The sequence below is a fragment of the Rhipicephalus sanguineus genome, chromosome 3 (genome assembly GCF_013339695.2).
Source record: "Rhipicephalus sanguineus isolate Rsan-2018 chromosome 3, BIME_Rsan_1.4, whole genome shotgun sequence".
Classification (NCBI taxonomy): domain Eukaryota; kingdom Metazoa; phylum Arthropoda; class Arachnida; order Ixodida; family Ixodidae; genus Rhipicephalus; species Rhipicephalus sanguineus.
The window spans coordinates 20,009,816-20,017,457 of record NC_051178.1 but is presented as its reverse complement, the minus strand read 5'-3'; the positions used below and the strand labels follow the sequence as shown (position 1 = coordinate 20,017,457).

The following is a 7,642-nucleotide window of genomic DNA, read 5'->3' as shown; positions in this document are numbered from 1 at the left end:
GAAATCAAGTGCCCATACAGTAGAAGGAATGGGAAATTGAAAGAAGCCCCACCATTTCCATACCTTATAGAGGGCGAACAATTAAAGAAAAGACACATATTATTCACAAATTCAACTGTCATTATATGTACTGCAGTTGAAAGAGTGCTGGTTGTATATTTATACTTCGAAAAACACAAAGACACTCAGGATTGTGAGAGATGAGGAGTACTTGGCGAAAGGAATTCCAAAGCTTCGAGATTTTTATTTTACACATTATCTGCCAAACTTGGCGATAACGAGATAGCAATGTTGTGTAGGACAGAATAAAAATGTCGAATGAGAAACGTTTGTGCGGTTTTGTCTGTACTGGGAAACTTGCACGAAGGCCATGCCGGACAAAAGTTGAAGGAACTGAGCAATGTCCGTGCCACATCACATCCCCTGTCGTGAACTCGTACAACCACAATTTACATCCAGAATCAACCTTGCCTTCCCTGCCTATTCTAACATTTTGGCACATACTAGATGCATTTTGGTCATTAGGAATTGCTATCATTGCTTGCAAAGATACCTGGCTTCACATTTGTGATAAAAGCAGCAACATGTACTATATCATCGACGTAACCTGTTAGTTCATATGGTATTCTGTGACTAATGATGGAAGAAGTCTTCAGTCGTTCTATAACTCTTTCAACGTGGATTCGAACAGATGCTGTTTCATAGGTTGCATTAACTTCAGATTCAGTGAACTGGGGGCTGGTTGCAAATGGTGGCATAACTAAGGTTGCCCACCAACACCAGTACGAATACCTGGAAAGCCCTTGTCAGCTAGTACGACGTCACCAGGCTCCAACATTGCTAAAACTGACCTTCAACTGTTAGTGTAGCATCAGTAGCTCTGCCACCAAATCCTTCAGAGGGGAATGTAATTGCTCCATTTGGTGAAATGCCAATTAAATACTTTAATGTATACCTTCCCTTATATTGCGAATACCAAAGGTTTCTCTCCTCTATTCCGGGCGGCATTTGTGTTTCCAATTCAGTGCAATCGATAATTACCCTTCACATTGGGTAAAAAGCGCGAAAACTTGCAGGCATAGTTTTGCGTACTGCGGCACGTGACGGCCAAAATATCCAATCTCTTGTAGCAGTCTTGAGGTTGCTAACAGATCTAAACATTCGAGATGCTGTTGAGTGATGGACGCAAAACAATGCAGCTAAAAAAGAAAAACGAACATGTTTCATCATGATGAAGAAGAGAAGGAGCTTGTCTTGAAGAGAAAGCTCAGCCACTCTTTGTCTTGAGGAAGGAAGAATACTTAGAAACAGTGCAAAAACTTGAAATGAAACGGATGTGAATGCTTGCAGCGCTGATTCGTTACTCCCAAGAGCCCGAAAGCCACCGAAGAATGGCATTTTCTGCACTGGACCCACACACCTGTCGGAAACCTTAATGTCGCAAATGGTTCCTCGATCTGTAGTCGACACAGTCCGGTGGCACACATAGCAACTCGCATTACCACTAGGCGTGGTGGACAGGAAGATAAGTTCACCCATGACGCACTCGTTTGGCCCCTCTGTCATTGTGGATGCCTGCATGGAAAAACTTTACTGCTTTGAGCGATAAGCAGTTAAATTTGTAGTAAGGAGCACTTGCCTGCTGTAAGTGACATTCTTGGACAGCAACGGCGTCGTTGCTGACTATGCCGGCATCTTCAGAAGCAGAAGTATCGCTCGCGGCACTCATGGTGTCATGCAGTAGTTTAGCCGACATTGTTTTCTTCCTTTCTTTTTGTCTGAAAATGAACACAAGATAATATTCAACCACCACAAAAACCGTCTCTTAAAGGGACCCTGAAACGGTTTTGACGATTATGTACGAACACATTGAGCCGGTAGAACAAGTCCTAAGGATCATTTACAGACCGATTTAAGCTCTGTGTGAAAACTGTGTAATTTATTACAAGGCTTTAAAGCTGCGAATCGCCACCGATCACAGCGGCTCAGCCAAACGCGTTTTCAAACCGCCCACTTCCAGTGCGCGTCGTATTGGAAGCGCGACGTCACGCAGGCGGCTGATCTGATTGGATATGTCCAGTACACGTCACTGAACCTCCTGTGGGCAGCGAGCGTCGTCTGCCTGTGTTACAACGTACTCCGTGTTGACGTGAGCTGAGCGAGAGTGTTTATCTTGAGGTTTCTTTTCTTGGACATAATTAATTGCCCCAGCCTCGTTGTGTACCACGTATCTAGCAATTCCTAGCAATCGGTGACTTGTAGAGCTGCGACATCGTGCAATGTTCGTGAGGCATCTGGCGAGCGGAATCCCTTCAGCTCGTCGCTGCAATGAGCGTCGCGCTCTCGCTATCCGTTCAACGCCACGATCCACGTTTTTGTCGCTGTAACTTCACCCCTGAAGACACAACCGCATTGCCCGAGTTTACGCTTATCGGTGATCGTTCTCGAATTATTTTTGTTTGTCCGCATGCTGTTGCAGATTGTCGCCGTACAGGAGAATAAAATAAGATCTGCTGGTAGTGTGGCGGCACCTGTCGGAGCAGATATCAACCACTCCGCGAGCTTCGTCTTTGTTGGGCCTCCGAGATTACGTGCAACCCGTCGCGAAGCTCAAACCGTCGAGTGCGCTCATGAGAGCGCTGCGATCGCCGGCGATGTCAAGGTGTCTGTGAGTTGAGGGTGCAAGGCAGTGGTGAGGAGGAGGGTATAGATATAAATTCCGTAGCGGCCTTGGTACACAGTGCGTCGCTTAATTTCTGGTGCGAATGATTTGGGGATGCTCCTGCCTAAACGCTGACAAAACTTTAAAAAACCGTTTCAGGGTCCCTTTAAGTCCCCCCCCCCCCTTTTTCACTGAAAAAAAATGCTCGCACATGTTCTCTTCCGAGTAAATAAGACGCACAACAATTGGAGAAAAATCCAGAAGGCGCATCAAATCGCAAACATCTTACTCTCAGAAAAATCTGTCTTGTGCATCTTATGCACAAACATCTTGTGCATACCATCACAACACACTGAAAGAGATTTTCCATAGCGGTCTAAACTAGCGTCTGTTACTGACAAGTGGAGTAAATCCTGTTAAATTACAAGGTTACTTGTCAAGCAACGCGCTTACAATCATTCCATCAAGCAGCTAGAAAATGTTTAAGCAACGAGACAAGCGTAAACTTGCCTTTCATAGCGTTCAAGCGAACCGCCTGTCACCCTCTTCTTGTAAGATGATGGAAGATAGAGGGGTTGTAGGCTGGATGCCCCTCTTCATCGGATTTAGAGTTGCCGGCAAAGAGCTTGCTGCATATCTGAATATTTTGTGGGAAGCCACATCGTACCGTTCTTGCTGAAAAAAAATAATACAGAAAGGTTAGCTTGAAATGTTTGATGAACTACAGTCGCTCAAGCACGCTGTTAACTCTTTGATCACTTGCCTGTCGATGGCATAAAAGAACATTCAACATGATCAGCTGTACCCCCCAAATTTTGCAAAGATTACCGGCCTCAACAGTCTGCCAGCGTCTGTAATTCTCATCAACTAATGCAAGCTCGCTGAGAAAAAAAGTCACAGTTTCGCCGTAACGGCGAAGCAATGAATGGGATAGCAACAAATTCGAATGTAACGCGAAGAACGAAAAGCAGCTCGAAATTTCCAGGGCGTCACTCTAGCGCAAAGGACGCACAAAAAGAACACACAGGACTATCAAATGTCACAGCTCGACACTTAAAGGGGTCATGAACCACTTTTACAAGTAATGATCTAATGACCTCAGTATCGGAGTTTACTGCCTCCCGAATCGATTGCCGCAAAAAGTTCTCGAATCCGTCAAGAATGAGCGGAGCTACGGGGGTTTGACGCACGATCTCGGCGCTTTCTGTCTTTTCTCGTGCCGACGAGCGCGCTGGAAGCTACACAGGGAGGGATTGCACGGGGGAAAGAAGTTACGTCAGCGCGCGTCATGAAACGCGATCGCTCTCCCGCTGTGATTCGCGTACGCGAGTGCGGCTACCGTGTACTGAGGAGTGCGGCGCCGGCAAGTGGCGGCACCCCGTGGCAAGAAGCGCATCTGATCCGAACGCCGCTCTTGATTTATATCGACTATCGGCCAATGAGGATGCTAAGTCTTTTGCGACTTGGCGATGCAGATCGCGACGTCAACTGGCAGACGCCCCACCCACCGACGAGAGTGAGAACCGGCCTCTGTTTGAAAAGAGGGCGCCTAAGAAAACAGCAACTTCGCGTTCCGCTTGTAGCCTTTACGCGGCGCGCACGACTGCAATATTTGGCTGAGCAGTTCATCTCCGTGTCAGCTTTCCGCAAGATGTGTTTTTTCAACAAGCCCGAGGGGTGCTTCATGACCCCTTTAAAGCACGCTGCTCAAACATAAAGAAGGACACATGAAAGGTACGCACATATACACACAGGACGAGCACGAACTAACAACTGTCACAGTTGTTACTTATTTCTGTTTGAACAGCGTGCTCGTTTCGCAAACACGGCCGCCGCAGCGAATGAAGTGACCTTCGCACGCTCTGTAACTTCAGCGGACATCGCGGTGAAAGAGATAAGCGCGCGCAGGCGACCACAAACTGTATGTTTCCAAATAATACTTACTGTTGGCGGCGCACAAGCTCTATCCATGTCTCTCGGCGCTGAAGCTCCCAGTGGCGCTTTGGGAAGCGATAAAACTTCGTCCCCGGCGAGGTGCCGTAGGTACTGTGGCACCCCGCAATGCAGCAGTTGTTACTTCGACTAGAAGCCATGCCGACGTTAAGAGGATGTTTATTATGCAGCTCCCAGCGAGAAAACCGCACCTTACCTGCCTCCACTCCAAGCGCGAACAGGCGGGACTACTCACCTCTCTACTGACAAGGACGCGCCCGCTGCCACCAGAGGCGCTCGCGGCGGCGCGGAGTTACTAGTGCAACGTCAACGTCAACCAGTAATCAGTGTCCCCTAATGCATTTCATGAAGGTTACGCATTGCGTTGCATAAAGTGGCTTTTGTTTCGTGCAGAATGACCAGCAACCCCGGGAGACTAAGAGGCAGAGACGCGAGGAAACGCAGAAAAAAAAACGACGTCATGGAGCGCATCCTCGCCAACGTCGAACAGAACTGCTGGGGAAGATGTTCCATTTTTTCATGAGGCGCGCCGATGAGAACTAACCACGTAATTGTGGCTTATACTTACGTAACAGCAGATATTGTTACCTTTCCCAAGGCTCTGTGGTTACATTTATTATAAACTAATATGTCTGATAGTTAAAGAAAAAATTTGCAGTGGCTTAGCTCGGCTATGCCAGGATATACGTAGCGTTAGCAAAGGTTCAGCTGATTATTCTTAGCTTTCCAGATTGTCTGGGATTATTAGCCTTCTTCTGTTCATTCTTCGTACGCTGAACCGCTAATTGCCAGGCAACTACTTCGGCATCCGATGAGATAAACTTCTCGGCTCTTCTGCGCCGTCGAGCAGCATTTGCACACGAAGGAGGAGAGTCGCGCATGCGTAGTTTGAGTGCGGACTACTACGCCGCGTGCGGATTACCACGCCGCGTGGCATACCCCCGAGCAAGAGATACTTCGCATCTAAAAGAAAGCTAAAGTATACGACCAAAAATACTTGCTTAAATGGGAAGCTGAACCAAAGTACAGGATGGCTATCAGCCAGTAAAAAAGGGCCCCTGTATTTCTTCTGTAAATCATGCAATGCCGATTACAAAGGTGGAAAATCAGAACTCGACCGCCATCTCGTAAGCTCCAAGCACAAGAAAAGCGCTTAAAGATTGCAATCGACCTGCACGCTGACGTCTATGCCTTCAGTGAGCGCGCATAGTCTACTAAACAAATCTGTCAAAGAGGCTGAAATCAGGCTTGCAGCGTTCATCACAGAGCATAACTTGCCATTTAATGCAACGGGGCATTTGGTCGATGTGATCAAGACAGCATGTGATGATTCGCAAATTGCAAAGAATATAAACTGCGGCCGGACGAAGTGCACTGCCATCATAAAGAACGTTCTTGGAGAGCAGAGTCGCCAAGAGATCGTTGAACGTTCAAGCAAGCAGAAGTTCTCTCTTCTTGTAGATGATTCCACAGACAGGGGAACGGTGAAGCATTTGTCCCTCGACGCACGAGTAATGAATGACAACGGAGGCGCAGTTCATGCGTTTCTTGACCTAGTACCAGTCCGTGATGCGACCGCCAGCTGTCTCTACAGTAGCCTGAAAGCAGTGTTTGCTAACGCAGAAATTCCTTACGAAACCAACTTGATCGGTTTTGCAGCCGACGGAGTGAACGTGATAATGGGCTCTCGCCATTCCGTCGCATCGCTGCTGCAAGCAGATATTCCGGGCATTTGCATTATGAAATGCGTTTGCCACTCATTCCATCTCTGCGTCTCTTACGCATGCAAGACACTTCCAGGGGGAATCGAGGATCTGGCCCGCGATGTGTTCAACTACTTTTTGTCTCCCAAGCAGACGTCTGCTTATCAAGAGTTCCAAAAGCTGGCAGAGGTAAAGCCACATAAGCTGCTGCTCCCAAGCCAAACGAGGTGGCTGTCCCTCGAAGTTGTGACCCGCCTGCTTGAGCAGATGCCGGCCCTCATTTTATTTTTTTAGAAAAGCAGCCATTGAGGACCGCCTGCTTGCTGCAGAAACCATCCTTGAGAAATTGAGTGACCCTTCAGAGAAGCTCTACCTTGAGTTTCTCGAATACATGCTGCCCTTTTTCACCAACCTAAATAAAGAGATGTAGTCCGAGGAAACCAAAATCCATTTGTTGCACAAAAATGTTTCGGGTATGCTAAAAAATCACAGCATATCCACGGAGTGAATGATGATGCGTGGGCGAAGCTGCGGAGGTTCATCGGTAAACCGTGAATCTTCCGTGAACTCTGCCCAGTACATCATCACCGACGTGAGATCGGGCGCGTTTATACTAAAGGTTCGATGAGAGTTATGACGACTTGCAGCTCACTTTAATTTTACAAGGACGCTGTGAATTTTCATTGTTTAGAAAACCATTGCTTTAGAAAACATCTGGCGTCTTTTGCTTTAGAAACATCTGGCGTTCTTTCGTTTTCCTTTTAGAAAACATCTGGCGTCTTTCGTTGGTTCATTTCATCAATCAACGGCGTTTTGAACAAAATTTTTATTGTTTAATCACGCACAGGAGAAATCTCACCAGGCACTACCTTGGAGGTAAACAATGGCTGCTAATGGGAATGAGAGACAGAAGAAGTCGGCTTTTAGCTAACACTTACACTTCCACTTCTACTAACGTTTCCTACTGGAACATGCCAATGGCTGCTAATGGCCGGGGAATGAGAGACAGAAGAATTCGGCTTTTAGTTAACGCGCACGCTGCGAATTTTTTATTGTTCAACAACGCACAGGAGAGATCTCCCACCGGCATCACCTTGGAGGTCAAGATCTGGTACTAGCGTTAAAACTGCTTACGCACTACGACGGGGACGAACGGGTGCCGCTTTAAGGAGCTTCGCCCCTAAAATGCATCCTAGAATGCTACATCAAGCGAGACTACTTGGAGGCCACGCCGTTATCCGATGTGCAGTAAAAAGACCCCGCGAAGTTCCTGCCACTGGAGGAAATATACCTGGGAGCGAAGCCAACTGTAGCGTTAGCCGGT

The 7,642-nt window shown here is 47.3% G+C and overlaps 1 pseudogene; it reads right to left on the bottom strand.

Annotated features, from left to right (window-relative positions):
- Positions 1–521: 521 nt before the first annotated feature.
- Positions 522–1,581, bottom strand: LOC119385298 (uncharacterized; annotated as a pseudogene).
- Between the last annotated feature and the right edge of the window lie 6,061 nt (positions 1,582–7,642).